This window comes from Mesoplodon mirus, assembly GCF_964341445.2.
Source record: "Mesoplodon mirus genome assembly, chromosome: 10".
NCBI lineage: Eukaryota > Metazoa > Chordata > Mammalia > Artiodactyla > Ziphiidae > Mesoplodon > Mesoplodon mirus.
The window spans coordinates 97,125,385-97,142,560 of NC_138986.1; the positions used below are offsets into that span (position 1 = coordinate 97,125,385).

Below are 17,176 nucleotides of genomic sequence, written 5' to 3' on the forward strand. Positions count from 1 at the left end.
GACTCTTCACCCTCAAAGACAGACACTACATCCTGAGCCTGAGTTAATGGAGTTGGCGCCATGATGGTCTCACCAAACCGTGTCTGGGGCCTGCCCCGTCCTCTCAGCCAGACATGGGGAGATCATCCAGGGTCACAGCTCTTGTTTGTTGGCTCCAAGAGCCCGAGTTCTCAGTCTCGGCGCTACTATTTACTCACTTAGCTGTAGGGCTATCTAACTTGTCCCCAAGATGGTGGCAATAATCCCTCTCATCCCACATGCACTTTTTTTTTAACTTTTGTATTTTGAAATATAGATTCACAAGAAGTTGCAAAAATGATAGAGTCCCATGTAGCCTTCAACCAACTTCCCCAAAGTATGATATCAGAAGTATAGCTATAGTATGACATCACAGTTATAGGACAGTATATAGTGATGTAGAGCAATATCAAAACCAGGAAATCGACATTGGTATATTACCGTTAATCGGACTATAGACCTTACTCAGTTTCCATCATTTTTTAACCTGTATTGATGTGTGTGTGTGGGTATGTATAGTTCTATACCATTTCATACCATGTATAGATTCACATAATGATCACCACAGTCAAGACGCAGAACCGTTCCATCACCAGAAAAGCACTCCTCTGTGCTGCCTCTTTGTAGCTGTGCCCCCCCTCTCCTAACCACCCCCTTCCCTCCCCAAGCTTCTGTCCTTGGCCTACCACTAATCTGTTCTCCATCTCTATACTTTTATCACTTTGAGAATCTTTTTTAATATGTATTTGTGTATTTTTGGCTGCATTTGGGTCTTAGTTTTTTATGAAGATTAAATGAGATAACATATATGAAAATACTCAGTTTAATAAGTAGTGATTCAATTATGGGATCGAATTATGAATCATAAACCAATGCAAAATGTATATTTTAATATAAAACAGTTCAGATTTTTCCTATTGCTTCACAGTTGTCTTTGGTGACATACTGCCCAGTTTTCTGGGCTTGTTATTGTACATTCTGCCAAAGAATTACAGTGGCTGCATTTGTGATCTCTCCTTCTCCAATTAATGCTGTTTTGATAAGTCAGCATTTTTGCTGCTTATAATACGCTATGTTCTTTACATGAACTAGCAGTCTCTAATATTCCCATTAGGTAGGAATTATTCTTCTTAATGTATAGGTGAGAACCCAGGCCTCAGGGAGGTAAAATGACTGGCTAGTTTGTCTAATTCCAGAGCTTCTATATCTAACTTTGATGCCAGTGTGATTCAGATATTCTCCATAGAACTCCAGTCCCTAGGGATATTGCTAAAAGAAAAGAAAAAGAGTTCATTGATTAAATGAATTTAATATACATGTTAAAATGAAGCATGTTATAAAAGTTCCTTCTTGAGAGTTTTCAATGCATATTAGCAAACTAAAGGTTCTGAGAAGTCCTGTGGTCTTTAACCCAGCATTTCCCAAATTAAATTAGCCACTGGGCTTTTTAGAAATATATAGAACTATCAACACCCCTCAGAATTAGCATTCCATAGAAAACATTTTAGGGAACTCTGCTCTGAGCATACATTTCTGCCCTATTTTTAAATGTTTGCTATTTCTGTAAACTGCCTAATCCTGTTGTGATACCAAACTGCTTCAGCCTCACAAGAACTCTACAAATAGTTCATTTATATAGCGTTATAGCATCTTACTGATGAAAGTAATAATCCTATGGCAAACTTAGTGAAATTATATATATATAATATATATATATATATATTATATATATATGTCTTTGGTTTCTACCCTAGAAGAATAGCAAGTTTACACCAACAACTCTGAGGGCAAATGATGTTAAAGAGAAAATAAACCTTCTTTCTAAGAAGTCTGCTTTTCACCTTGAATGGTGTACAGTTCCAAAAAGTTTAAGAGAAGGTCATTTGGAGGTCTCTATTTAACTAATGCAAAATAAATGTATAATATACAACCAAAGAGCAAATTTATTTTCTTTCTTTAAATTAATTATTTATTCATTTATTTATTTATTTGGCTGCGTTGGGTCTTAGTTGTGGCACGCAGGATCTTCGTTGTGGCACATGGGCTCTAGAGCGCACAGGCTCAGTAGTTGCAGCGCACAGGCTCTCTAGTTGTGGCGCTCGGACTCCAGAGCGTGCGGGCTCAGTAGTTGCGGCACACGGGCTCTCTAGTTGTGGCACGTGGGCTCTAGAGCATGCAGGCTTAGTTGCCCCGCGGCATGTGGGATCTTAGTTCCCTGACGAGGGATCGAACCCGCGTCCCTGTCCCCTGCATTGGAAGGTGGATTATTAACCACTGGACCACCAGGGAAGTCCCAAATTTATTTTCTTTAAATCTCAGCCACTACCTTTAATTATAGTGCTTATTTCCAATATCCCTTCTTATAGGTTCTTAGAACATACTACATTATATTACTTCCTGCCACTCATCACTCAAACATCAGTCCCTAGGCAGGAGGGCTACATGCTATTCCCTGTCCTTGAATTCTACTCTCTATTTAAACAAGTGCTTGGTAATGAGTGTGATGTTGATGGTTTTAGATACATAGTTATGGACTTACATCTAATATGAACCCATACTAAATGGCTCTTTGTCTCTAAAAGTTTTCCCTTTCTAATGACGCAAAATGAGTCTAATACACTATTCTATTTTATGGTAACAGAATCAGAGTAATGAGCAAACCCAGGCTGGTCACTGCTATGTTATTCTTAGAAGGTAAAGGAAAATTCATCTTTTCACTCCAGCTTAATGTTATTTCAATTTCACTGGGATTGAAAATAAAAGGAATACTAGAATTACAAAACTTCAGTGTTTATCTATTTTTTTTTTCTTATGAGCACGTCAGCTTTGACTTCTTGAAATTAAGAAATTGATCACAAGGTAATTTTCTAGCAATCAACACAAGCTGGTCTACAGACAAGTCACAAGATGGAGCTTGATCTTACGGAAATTAAGGAGGTGATACACAGAGATTAAACTGAGGGGTTAAATCAGTGCACTTAAAGATGATCCAATGACACAGCCTTTCAATTTGTCAACATTTTGCTTTTGATGATGCTGGGAAAGAGTAAGCAGAAAGCATGAAGCCAAAACTTCAGGATCAGGTCGGCAGCCTGAATTTGTACACAACAAACCACAGGGCAGTTATCGATGTGGAAAATCCGATGATCTTCAGCAGGCCTGTCACGGAAGGCAGGTTCCTCTCCCAGAAGGTGTGGGTGATTTCTACAGCTGGAACATCCTCTGATTCAGGTTCTTGGACCCATATTTCTTTCTTTGCCGCCTTCCCCAAAGCATTCAAGACCTCTCTAGCTGCCCGTTCTCCAGCCTCTACTGCTCCTTGCATGTGACCGCGCCACTATGTGGCAGTCTTCGTGCCAGCAAAGTAAATCCTGCCTACAGGCTGGCGAATCACCCTTCCGTACTGAGCCATGATCCCAGGGGGGAAGTAGGCAGTGTAGCAGCCCCCGGAGTACCCCTCCTCACACCAGTTCTTCTCTTCATAGCACACTGTTGTAAAGCTTCTTGGGATCCTGGCCCTTTGGCAGCTCACAGATTCTCCTCTTCCTTAGTTCTTTATGGACCTCAGGAAGGCGGTCAGCTTTTTGAGCAAGGATGAAGCCCATGAGGGCGGGCAGCGATCCATCTAGCTTGGTGTCATCCAGGGTTATTGAAATCGGAGCTTCCTTATCTTCGATGATCATACAGCCGCAGTAATCCTTTTTCTTCCAAAAGGCCTCCTTGTAATATGTCATGCACTTAATGATAGCCCCCACTGGAAGACGCTGGATTAACTGGTTTCTCTCTGAAGGAAGCTCTGGTCTGAAGTGTATCTTGGAAGTCAAAGTTGGAGGGATGGCGCTAATTACGTATCAGCACTCATAAAGTTGATGATCCAACATCTCTATCATGATGTTGTCACCTGACTGGTCCACATAGGTGACAGGACACCCCAGCTTCACTCTGTCCCCGAGGAGGTGCATTATCCGTTCGCTTGCCTGACCAGATCTGCCTACAGACTTCCGTTCCTGGCCCCGTTGGTAATGGAGAATATCCGAGTGGTGCCTCCACACTGCTTCACATACCACAAGAACCACAGGGCAGACACCTTGTGGGGTTCAGAGGTCACACTGATATTCACAAAGAGAGATGCAAACTGCCTAGCAGTCCTGTCTCCCCTCACAATCACTGTGGTTCATGCCTCATGATACCACCCTTTCACACCATCCACTCTTCCTGTAACATCCATTTTTCTATTTTTACTAATAAGTGTGATACAATTCACAACTTAAAAATTCTAAACTAGTATGCCATCTGTTGCTATGAATATGAAAGATAGTGCCTCATTTGGAGACTTTTATTACATTAAAGCATGAAATGTGGACTCGTGAACTCCCAGTAACCTGTAAAAATCTCTAATTTCTAATTTTGGAACATCTTTAGGATTCACATGCTCCCTCTTTTTTTTTTAATAGATATTTATTGGAGTATAATTGCTTCACAATACTGTGTTAGTTTCTGTTGCACAACAAAGCAAATCAGCCATATGCATACACATGTCCCCATGTCCCCTCCTTCTTGAGCCTCCCTCTCATCCTCCCTATCCCACCCCTCTAGGTCACCGCAAAGCACGGAGCCGATCTCCCTGTGCTCTGCTGCTGCTTCCCACCAACTGTTTTCCATTCGGTCGTGTATACATGTCGATGCTACTCTCACTTTGCCCCAGCTACCCCCTCCCACCCCGTGTCCTCAAGTCCATTCTTTATGTCTACATCTTTATTCCTGATCTGCAACTAGGTTCATCAGTACCATTTTTTTTTTTTAGATTCCATATATATGCGTTAGCATACGGAATTTGTTTTCCTCTTTCTGACTTCACTCTGTGTGACAGACTCTAGATCCATCTACCTCACTACAAATAACTCAATTTAGTTTCTTTTTATGGCTGAGTAATATTCCACTGTATATATGTGCCACATCTTCTTCATCCATTCATCTTTTGATAGACATCTACCTCGGTTCCATGTCCTGTCTATTGTACATAGTGCTGCAGTGAACATTTTGGTACATGACTCTTTTTGAATTATGGTTTTCTCAGGGTATATGCCCAGTAGTGAGATTGCTGGGTCGTATGGTAGTTCTATTTGTAGTTTTTTAAGGAACCTCCATACTGTTTTCCATAGAGGCTGTATCAATTTACATTCCCACCAACAGTGTAGGAGGGTTCCTTTTCACCACACCCTTTCCAGCATTTACTTTTTCTAGCTTTTTTGATGATGGTGATTCTGACCGGCATGAGGTGATACCTCATTGTAGCTTTGATTTGCATTTCTCTAATAATTAGTGATGTTGAGCATCTTTTCATATACCTCTTGGCCATGCCATCTGTATGTCTTCCTTGGTGAAATGTCTCTGTAGGTCTTCTGCCCATTTTTTAAATGGATTGTTTGTTTTTTTGATACTGAGCTCCATGAGCTGTTTGTATATTTTGGAGATTAATCCTTTGTTGTTTCATTTGTAAACATTTCTCCCATTCTGAGGGTTGTCTTTTTGTCTCGTTTATGGTCTTCTTTGCTGTGCAAAAGCTTTGAAGTTTAATTAAGTCTCATTTGTTTATTTTTATTTTTATTTCTGTTACTCTACGAGGTGGGTTAAAAAAGATCGTCCTGTGGTTTATGTCAGAGTGTTTTTCCTATGTTTTCCTCTAAAAGTTTTATGGTGTCTGGTCTTACATTTAAGTCTTTAATCCATTTGGAGTTTATTTTTGCATATAGTGTTAGGTAGTGTTCTAATTTCATTCTTTTACACGTAGCTGTCCAGTTTTCCCAGCACCACTTATTGAAGAGGCTGTCTTTTCTCCATTCTATGTTCTTGCCTCTTTTGTTGTAAATTAGGTGCCCATATGTGTGTGGGTTTATCTCTGGGCATTCTATCCTGTACCAGTGATCTATATTTCTGTTTTTGTATCAATATGATACTGTCTTGATTACTGTAGCTTTGTGGTATAGATTGAAATCGGGGAGCCTGATTCCTCCAACTCTGTTTTCATTTCTCAAGATTGCTTTGGTTCTTCGGGGTATTTTGTGTTTCCATATGAATTGTAAGTTTTTATTATTCTAATTCTGTGAAGAATGCCGTTGGTAGTTTGATAGGGATTGCATTGAATCTATAGATTGCTTTGGGTAGTATAGTTATTTTTGAAATATTGATTCTTCCAATCCAAGAACATGGTACATTTCTCCATCTGTTTATGTCATCTTTGATTTCTTTCATCAGTGTTTTGTAGTTTTCTGAGTACAAGTCTTTCACCTCCTTAGGCAGGTTTATTCCTAGGTATTTTATTCTTTTTGTTGCCATGGTAAATGCGAGTGTTTGATTTTTCATTGTTGGTGTATCGGAATGCCAGAAATTTCTGTGCATTAATTTTGTATCCTGCAACCTTACCAGATTCATTGATTAGCTCTAGTAGTTTTCTGATGGCATCTTTAGGATTTTCTATGTATAGTATCATGTCATTGGCAAATAGTGACAGTTTTACTTCTTCTTTTCCAATTTGTATTCCTTTTAGTTCTTTTCCTTCTCTGATTGCTGTGGCTAGGACTTACAATAGTGTGTTGAATAAGAGTGGCAAGAGTAGACATCTTGTCTTGTTCCTGATCCTAGTGGAAACTTTCAGTTTTTCACCACTGAGTATGATGCTCGCTGTGGGTTTGTCATATACGGCCTTTATTATGTTGAGGTAGGGTCCCTCTATGCCCATTTCTGGAGAGTTTTATCATAAATGGGTGTTGGATTTTGTCAAAAGCTTTTTCTGCATCTATTGAGATGATCATATGGTTTTTATTCCTTAATTTGTTAATGTGGTGTATCACATTGATTGATTTGCATATATTGAAGAATCCTTGCATCCCTGGGATAAACCCCACTTGATCATGGTGTATGATCCTTTTAATGTGCTGTTGGATTCTGTTTGCTAGTATTTTGTTCAGGATTTTTGCATCTATGTTCATCAGTGATATTGGTCTATAATTTTCTTTTTTTGTGATATCTTTTTCTGGTTTTGCTATCAGGGTGATGGTGCCTTTGTAGAATGAATTTGGGAGTGTTTCTCCCTCTGCAATTTTTTGGAAGAGTTTGAGAAGGATCAGTGTTAGCTCTTCTCTAAATGTTTGATAGAATTTGCCTGTGAAGCCATCTGGTTCTGGACTTCTGTTGGAAGATTTTTAATTACGGTTTCAATTTAAATACTTGTGATAGTTCTGTTATTGTCTAATTCTTCCTGGTTCAGTCTTGGAAAATTGTACCTTTCCAAGAGTTTGTCCATTTCTTCGTGGTTGTCCATTTTATTGGCATATAGTTGTTTGTAGTAGTCTCTTATAATCCTTTGCATTTCTGCAGTGTCAGTTGTGATTTCTCCTTTTTCATTTCTAATTTTATTGATTTGCATTCTCCCTTTTTTTCTTATGAGTCTGGCTAAGGGTTTATCAATTTTATCTTCTCAAAGAACCAGCTTTTAGTTTTATTGATCTTTGCTATTGTTTTATTCATTTCTATTTCATTTATTTCTGCTGTGATCTTTATTCTTTCTTTCCTTCTACTGACTTTGGGTTTTCTTTGTTCTTCTTTCTCTAGTTGCTTTAAGTTTAGGGTTAGATTGTTTATTTGAGATTTTTCTTGTTTCTTGAGATGAGGTTGAATTGCTGTAAACTTCCCTCTGAGAACTGCTTTTGCTGCCTCCCATAGGTTTTGGGTCGTTATTTATCATTGTCATTTGTTTCTATGTATTTTTTCATTTTTTGTTTGATTTCTTCAGTGATCTCTTGGTTATTTAGTAGTGCACTGTTTAGCCTCCATGTGTTTGTGTTTTTTACAGTTTTTTTTTCCTGTAATTGATTTCCAATCTCATAGCAATGTGGTCAGAAAAAATGCTTGATACGACTTCAATTTTCTTAAATTTTCCGAGGCTTGATTTGTGACCCAAGATGTGATCTATCCTGGAGAACGTTTCATGTGCACTTGAGAAGAAAGTGTATTCTGCCACTTTTGGGTGGAATGTTCTATAAATATCAATTAGATCTATCTGGTGTATTGTGTCATTTCAAGCTTGTGTTTCCTTTATTATTTTCTGTTTGATCTGTTCATTGGTGTAAGTGGGGTGTTAAAGTCCCCTACTATTATTGTGTTACTGTCGATTTCTCCTTTCATGTTTGTTAGTATTTGCCTTATGTATTGGGGTGCTCCTATGTTGGGTGCATAAACACTTGTTATTGTTATATCTTCTTCTTGGATTGATCCTTTGATCATTATGTAGTGTCCCTCCTTATCTCTTGTAACAGTCTTTATTTTAAAGTCTATTTTATCTGGTATGAGAATTGCTACTCCAGCTTTCTTTTGATTTCCATTAGCATGGAATATCTTTTTCCATTCCCTCACTTTCAGTCGGTATGCGTCCCTAGGTCTGAAGTGGGTCTCTTGTAGACAGAATATATATGGGTCTTGTTTTTGTATCCATTCAGCCAGTCTGTGTCTTTTGGTTGGGGCATTTAACCCATTTACATTCAAGGTTATTATTGATATGTTCCTATTACCATTTTCTTAATTGTTTTGGTTTTTTTTTTTTTTTTTTTTTTTGCGGTATGCAGGCCTCTCACTGTTGTGGCCTCTCCCGTTGCGGAGCACAGGCTCCGGACGCGCAGGCCCAGTGGCCATGGCCCACAGGCCCAGCTGCTCCGTGGCATGTGGGATCCTCCCGGACCGGGGCACGAACCCGTGTCCCCCGCATCGGCAGGCGGACCCTCAACCACTGCGCCACCAGGGAAGCCCCTTGGGTTTGTTTTTGTGGGTCTTTTTCTTCTCTTGTGTTTCCCACGTAGAGAAGTTTCTTTAGCATTTGTTGTAATGCTGGTTTGGTGGTGCTGAATTCTCTTAGCTTTTGCTTGTCTGAAAAGGTTTTGACTTCTCCATTGAATCTGAATGAGATCCTTGCTGGGTAGAGTAATCTTGGTTGTAGGTTTTTCTCTTTCATCAGTTTAAGTACATCCTGCCACTCCCTTCTGGCCTGCAGAATTTCCACTGAAAAATCAGCTGATAACATTATGGGGATTCCTTTGTATGTTATTTTTTGTTTTTCCCTTGCTGCTTTTAATATTTTTTCTTTGAATTTAATTTTTATTAGCTTGATTAATATGTGTCTTGGTGTGTTTTTCCTAGGGTTTATCCTGGATGGGACTCTCTGTGCTTCCTGGACTTGTGTGACTATTTCCTTTCCTACATGAGGGAAGTTTTCCACTATAATCTCTTCAAGTATTTTCTCAGACCCTCTCTTTTTCTCTTCTTGTTCTGGGACCCCTGTAAGTCGAATGTTGGTGTGTTTAGTGTTGTTAGAGAGGTTTCTAAGATTGTCTTCAATTCTTTTCATTCTGTTTTCTTTATTCTGCTCCTTGGCCGTTGTTTCCACCATTTTGTCTTCCAGCTCACTTATTCGTTCTTCTGCCTCTGTTATTCTGTTATTGACTCCTTCTAGCATATTTTTCATTTCACTTATTGTGTTGTTCATCTCTGTTTGTTCTTCAGTTCTTCTAGATCTTTGTTCAACATTTCTTGTATTTTCTCAATCCATGCTTCCATTCTATTTCCATGATCCTGGATCATCTTTACTATCATGACTCTGAATTTTTTTTTTAGGTAGATTGCTTATTTCCTCTTCATTTATTTGGTCTTGTAGGTTTTAACCTCACTCCTTCATCTGTGACATATTTTTTTGCTGTCTCATTTTTTTTTTTTTTTATGAGTGGGATTGTGTTCCTCTTTTACTGGTTGTTTGGCCTGAGGCTTCCAACCCTGGAGTTTTTAGGCTACTGGGTAGAGCTTTGTGTTGGTGCTGATATGGGGACCTCCGTGAGCCCTCACTCCGATGAATATTCCTTGGGGTCTGAGGTTCTCTGTTAGTCCAGTGGTTCGGACTCAGAGCTCCCACTGCAGGAGCTTCCCCCCAACCCCAGGCTTGCAAATCAAGATCCCGCAAGCCATGTGGGGAGGCAAAAAAAAAAAAAAAAAAAAAAAAGGAAAAAATAAAATTAGACTAGAAACCTAACAGACATGTTAGAAAGAATGTAAAAATAAAAATATAGATGAATCAACAACTGGAAGGTACATCAGTACCACAATATTAAAAAAGAGGAAAAGGAAAAAAGGGGGGCAAGGCCTTGGCTGTGGGGGGCAGGGCCTAAGCAAGGGCGAGGTCTGGGTGGTGGGCAGGGCCAATGCTCAAGACCTACAGGGCTGGAAAAGGCCCTGGAGGCTGTGGGGGGTGGGGCTTAGGCTCAAGGAACAGAAGGGGCCCAGGCATGCCCCCCACCCCGGTCTCAGAGGGCAGGGGACCTCACCTGGGAAACCAGCAGGCCTCCTGGGCTCCAGTGGGCAGGGCAGTCGCCCTCCTCTCCTCTTCTGCTCCTCCTGGATGGCCCCTCCTGCCTGCCTCTCCTGATCTCCCTGGCCACAGGGGTACTGATTTTGTCTGGCCTCCACGTTTCCTCTCCCCTCGGTCCCCCTGCATCCTACCAGTTCACTTTGGGGTTCCTCCCATCTCCTTGGGCATCAGTGTCCCCCACCAGCGGCCAGGCAGGCGCCCTAGTTGTGGGGAGACGCTAACTCCGCGTCTTCCCACACCGCCATCTTGACTCCTCCCCACATGCTCTCTTAAAAGAGCAATTCCAAAGAAGACTCTGTGGCTCAAATCAAACACAAAATTAAAACCAGCTTTAAACGTGCTTAACTTTAATAGAAATCAATGTGAAGGCTTCATAAATTTTAACTGACTTTAATTTCCTGCTTTGTATTTATTTTCTTTACTGATAGTCCATATAGGAAGACCCAGCAATTAATATGATTATTAGAAGAGGGTTTATTCAAATCTGCTGTCTGCTGCTATAAATATATGGCACATATTGGTAACTTATCAGAACCCCCAATTTACCTCTTTTCATATAATTAATACATCATAATCAGATTCAGAAGTTTAGTTTTAACAAATCTGAAGTGTACTCAGGAATGGGAACAAGATTTTATATATGTAAATAATCTACGTTTGTTACATTCCACCATAGATTTACCTTAAAATACCTAATGCAGTTACAGTACATCAGAGTGAAGATAGATGCTTTATACTTGTACGTTTTGTGAAACTGGGGCTTATATTATGAAGGAAACTTGGCTTAATAATTAGAACTTTCATGTTAACCAAGTTTGGGGCACTTATTTTATACAGTCTCAAATTTTAAGATTAAACACAATTTCAATCAATATTTATACTGAGCAAAAATTATGTCTGGTTCTCTTTTCTATAAAACCATCAATCTACTTACTACATTTCTGAGCTTATAGTTAACTTTACAATCTTTAAATTATTATATAAGTAACATACACTTGCAGAGCTTAGAAGTCAAACCCTGCTAAAAAGACTTGTGCCAAAAGTGGCCCCTAACCTCGGCTCAGAGGCATCACTTTCAGCTTTTCTGTTCTGTTTTTAATTGTTTACTTTTAAAACCACTTTACTGAGGTATGATTGATATGTAAAAAGCTGTACGTTTTTAATGTATACAACTTGATGAGTTTGGGAATAAGAACACACCATGAAAACATCACCACCGTCAAGGCTGTTGACAAATCCATCATCTCCCAGTTTCCTCCCACCCCCTTTAACAGTAGTATTTTGCATGTGTGTGGTAACAACACATGATCTGCATGTTTTTAAGTATACAATCATACTGTTAGCTACAGGCACTGTGCTGAATAGATCTCCAGTACTTATTTTTGCAAGGTAAGTTAATTCTGGCCCCTTCCAGTCAACTGGGGAAGGAGTGCGCGCGCACACAGACACAGACACACACACACACACACACAGACACACACACAATCACTGCAGGGAAAGGGAGGCCGTGCTTTGTGGGCTGCACCATGGCAGTGATCAGTAGAACAGGTGATGAGCCAGTGAGGTGCTGGCCTGGGGTCCACCTGATGTTGAGATGGCTTGGGCCACGAGCAAGCAGCATGCTGAAGATTATTACAAGCCGGTTTCATCAGTTGACCTACAATACCTGGAACTCACCAAAGTGGATGACCAAGTCTACTCTGAGTTCTGGGGACATTTTGAGAAGCTCAGGATAGATGTATTGGACCCAGAAGAGCTCAAATCAGAACCAGCTGAAAAAGGAAAATAGTTAAAGAACAAGGGCTTCATGTAGTTACAATAAGCTAATAAAAGTGGAGGCCATTCTACTAGAAGTTTCATGGGACCCACACTCATTCTGTCTTCCTACACTGTGGTGCAGTCTTAGAGATATCTCCTGATTTGATCAAAAGTGAACTTTGTGTTTGCTTCTTGCTTTTCTTTTAATTTAGAGGTGATTTTTCAAGAGAAAGCTGAAGATGTCTTTTCTCTATCCTAAAAGTAGAAATCCTAGTGCACGCTAAATTGTGCTTCCAAAGTCTCTGTAAGTTAAAAAAAAAAAAAAAAGTCAAATCACATTTTTTTCATCATCTCATGTGCAGATGAAGGGATTGAAGACTCCCTTAATATTTTTAGCCAAATCTTAAAAGGTACAAAATATTTGCCGTCTATTTCAAATGCCATCTATTTTAAAAGGAGAATATTTGTAGGATTTTATTTTTTAGGAGCTCCAAATACACACTAAATTAAGCTCCATAGCTAAACAAAAATTTTAAGCATTTGGAAAATTGTGTGCATTATAAATTCATATTCACAACCACTTAACAATGTATCCAGTTCTTCATTTTCTATGCAAATTAATTCCAAACTTAATTATACCAGGTATGGAATCCAAAAAGACTATATGCACATAATTAAATGTATAAAAGATAGGTGAAGGGAGACTATAAAACAGAAGACCTGATTACTTGAGAAGTCACAGTCTGTCTTGAATATTTGAAATTGAGTTTGGCCCTATAATTTTTCCCACACAGTCTTAACTTGGGCTATTTAATTTTTATTTTCAAACAAAGAATGGTGCTAGAAATTTTTTTATTGAGGTATAACTGACATAAACATTTTATTAGTTTCAGGTGTACCACAGAATGGTTCAGTATTCACATATACTGAGAAATGATCACCACAATAAATGTAGTTAACATCCGTCACCATACACAGTCACAAAAATTTTGTTTAACAGTGCTGTACATAACACCCCATGACTTACTTATTTTATAACAGGAAGTTAGTACCTTTTGAATCCCTTCACCCATTTTGCTCACCCCTCACCTCCCACCTCTGGCAACCATCAATCTGCTCTCTGTCTCTATGAGCTTGGTTTTTTTCTTGTTGTTTTCTGTTTTTCCTAGGTTACACATAGTAAGATCATACAGTACTTGTCTTTCCTGTCTGACTTATTTCACTTAGTATAATGCCCTCAAGGTCCTTCCATGTTGTTGCAAATAGCAAGATTTCCTTCTTTTTATGGAATATTCCACTGTGTGTGTATGTGTGTGTGTGTATCACATCTTCTTTATCCATTCATCCATCAGTGGACACTTAGGTTGTTTCCATATCTTCACTACTGTAAATAATGCTGCAATGAGCATGGGGCTGCATATATCTTTTTGAGTTAGTATTTTCATTTTCTTCAGATAAATACCCAGAAGTGGAGTTGCTGGATCATACAGTAGTTCTATTTTTAGTTTTTTGAGGAAACTCCATACTGTTTTCCATAGTGGCTGCACCAATTTCACTTATACCAACAATGCACAAGGGTTTCTGTCTCCACATTCTCACCAAAACGTGTTATTTCTTGTTTATTTGATAATAGCCATTCCAACAGGTGTGGGATGTCTCATTATGGTCTTGACTTGCATCTCCCTGATGATTAGTGATGTTGAGCACCTTTTCATGGCCGTCTCTATGTAGTCTTTGGAAAAATGTCTCTTCAGGTCCCCTGCCCATTTTTAAATCAATTTTTGTTGTTTTTTTGTTTGTTTTTTGCTACTGAGTTGTATGAGTTCTTTTTATGTTTTGGATTATTCCCTTATCAGAAATATAAGTTGGAAATATTTTCTCCAATTTAGTAGGTTGCCTTTCCATTTTGTTGATGGTTTACTTTGCTGTGCAGAAGCTTTTTAGTTTGATGTAGTCCCACTTCTTTGTTTTTGCTTTTGTTGCCTTTGCTCTTGGTGACAAATCCAAAAAGCCATCGCCAAAACCGATGTCCCCCCTAGTTTTATGGTTTCAGGTATTTCATTCAAATCTAATCCATTTTAGATTTTTATATGATGTAAGATAGTAGTCATTTCATTCTTTTCCCTGTGGCTGTCCAGTTTTCTCAACGCTGTTTATTGAAGACACTATCCCTTCCCCATTATATAATCTTGGCTCCTTTATCATAAATTAATTGGCCATATATGTGTGGGTTTCTGTTCTGTTCCATTGATCTACATGTCTATTTTTATGCCAATACCATTCTGTTTTGATTACTATAGGCTTAAAATCAGGAAGTGTGATGCCTCCAGCTTTGTTCTTTCTCAATATTTCTTTGGCTATTTGAGTTCTTTGTGGTTCCAAACAAATTTTAGGTTTGTTCTATTTTTGTGAAAAATGCCATGGGAATTTTGATAGGAATTGCATTGAATCCAAAGATTGCTTCGAGTGATGTGAACATTTTAACAACATTAATTCTTCCAATCCATGTGCACAGAATATCTTCCCATTTGTGTCTTCTTCAGTTTCTTTCATCAGTATTTTATAGTTTTAATAGGTCTTTCACCTCCTTGGTTATATTTATCCCAAAGTATTTTATTCCTTTCGATGCAATTATAAAAGGGATTTCCTTAATTCCTCATTCTCATAGTTCTTTATTAATGTATAGATTCACAAGATTTTTATATGTTGATTTGTATACTGCAACTTTACTGAATTCATTTATTCTAACAGTTTTTTGATGGAGTCTTTAGGGTTTTCTGTAAATAATGTGTTACCTGCAAATAGTGAAGTTTTACTTTTTTCCTTTCCAATTTGGATGCCTTTTATTTATTTATTTAGCCTAACTGCTCTAGGGCTTCCAATACTATGCTGAATATTAAGTGGTGAAAGTTGGCATCCTTGTTTTGTTCCTGATCTTGGAGGAAAAGCTTTTAGCTTTCAACCACTGAGTATGAGGTTGGCTCTGGGCTTGTCATAAGTGGCCTTTATTCCCTCTAAACCCACTTTGTTAAGAGTCATCACAAATGAATGTTGGATTTTGTCAAATGCTTTTTATCCATCTATTGAGATGATTTTTATCCTTCATTTTGATTTGCAGATATTGAATCACCCTTGCATCCCTGAAGTAAATTCCACTTCATCATGGTGTATTAGCCTTTTAATGTATTGTTGAATTCAGTTTGATAATATTTTGTTGAGGATTTTTGTTTTTATATTCATCAGGGATATTGGCCTGTAGTTTCTCTTTTTCTGTGGCATCTTTGCCTGGTTTTAGTATCAGAGTAACGTGGCATGAAACAGAATCACCTGGAGGCCTTGCTAAAACATTGATTGTGGGGATCCACTCTACACGTTTTGGATTCCATAGAACTGGAGTGGAGCCTGATAATTTGTATTTCTCTTAAGTTCCCAGTGATGTTGGTTGCTAATGTGGAGACCAAACTGAGAACCACTGATCAATGATTATCCTCAGTTTCTTCCCTGCAGTTTAGGAGAAACAGATAGTACTTCTCTCCTTTCCCACAAGTTTTACTTTGTACTCTTGATTCCATCTTCATCCCCATTCTGCAATTATTTACTCTATTCCCAGCACCTCCAATCTCTTTCTCTATGCATTGACTTCTCACCTTCTGCTTTCTTGATGCACAGGCTTCCATTTTTAAAACACAAAACAAGTGACCCATCTATCATTTCTGTGTCTCATGCATCTACCTGTTCACTGCCAAGTTTCTAAATGAAATATCCTTGAATCAAAACCTCTACATTCTCTTACTTTTCTCCATTACTCGGATCATCTCTAATCAATTAGAGTCCTAGCAGGAAACAAACAGCACTCTCAACTTGGGTAAATTACTGAAGGACTCTTTATAATGTCGGCAGGATATAGAGAAACTACAATGAATACCGCAGTAACCTGGGCTAGAAATAATGGGAGATCTTTTGCCATTCCTAGAACTGAATGGGTGAAGGGAAACAGAATCTGGAGAGAAAAGTGCTGTGTGGAGAGTGAGCTACCTGATAGGAGCCTGTGAGACGTGTGGCCCATAGCAACACCATGGAGGTAAAGGGCAGAAAAAAAAAAAGCTTTATCTTTCCTCCTGTCAATATGCCAGTATTCTGCTAGTGTTCCAAATTGGCTAATGTAACCAGAAGCCAGAGGTTGCCTAACCCTGGCTGGTAAATAAGCTGACTGGTAAAGTCCTAGAGTTCAACTCCACAAGACACAGTAGAGGGGAGAAGAACAGAGAATGGATCTGAGGTGCAAACAGAATATATCCAGCACAGACCACTCCTTTTCTTCTTCAGCATCTATTCTTGTCCTTTATTTAGGCAACAAATTTATGTCTGCAACATAGGAAACAGAGACCTGTAAGCTACCATTTCATAAGAGGTTGATGTCAATTAAGTCATACTCTTCTCATGAATACAATGGAACTTTCATATGTTAGATGATAAGACATGTCTCAAATTTAAAGGACTGAAACAATAAAAAATAAGTATTCCAAATTTAACAAAATTATATTAGAAATCAACAACAAAAGGATATTGGGGGAAATTCACAAATGTTTTGAAATTAAACAATATAATTTTTAAATAATCCATGGTTCAAAGAAGAAATCAAGAGGAAATTAGAAAGTATTTTGAACTGAATGAAAATGAAAACACAACATATAAAAGTTTATGTAATGCAGCTAAAGCAGTGCTTACCAGCAAACTTACAGCTTTAAATGCCTATGTTTTGGAAAGAAGAAAGACCTTATATCAATAATCTAAGCTTAAACAGCCAGAAAAAGAACAGCAAATTAAAGCTAAAGCAAGCAGGAAAAAAGGAAATAATAAAGATCAGGGTTGAAACAAGGGGGATGCAGGCAAACTAGGGAAAGATCAAAAGGATCCATAACGTTGGTTCTTTGAACAGAACAATAAAATTGATATGATCAAAGAAAAAAAGAGAAATGGACTACCAAAATC

General features: G+C 38.5%; 1 pseudogene across 1 annotated transcript; it reads right to left on the minus strand.

Annotated features, from left to right (window-relative positions):
• Positions 1-3,097: 3,097 nt before the first annotated feature.
• On the minus strand, positions 3,098-10,552 carry LOC309811208 (amine oxidase [flavin-containing] A-like; annotated as a pseudogene). The gene is made up of 2 exons: positions 10,383-10,552; positions 3,098-4,166 (listed from the first exon to the last, which is right to left on the minus strand). The product of its transcript is annotated as an amine oxidase [flavin-containing] A-like (transcript).
• Positions 10,553-17,176: the final 6,624 nt, after the last annotated feature.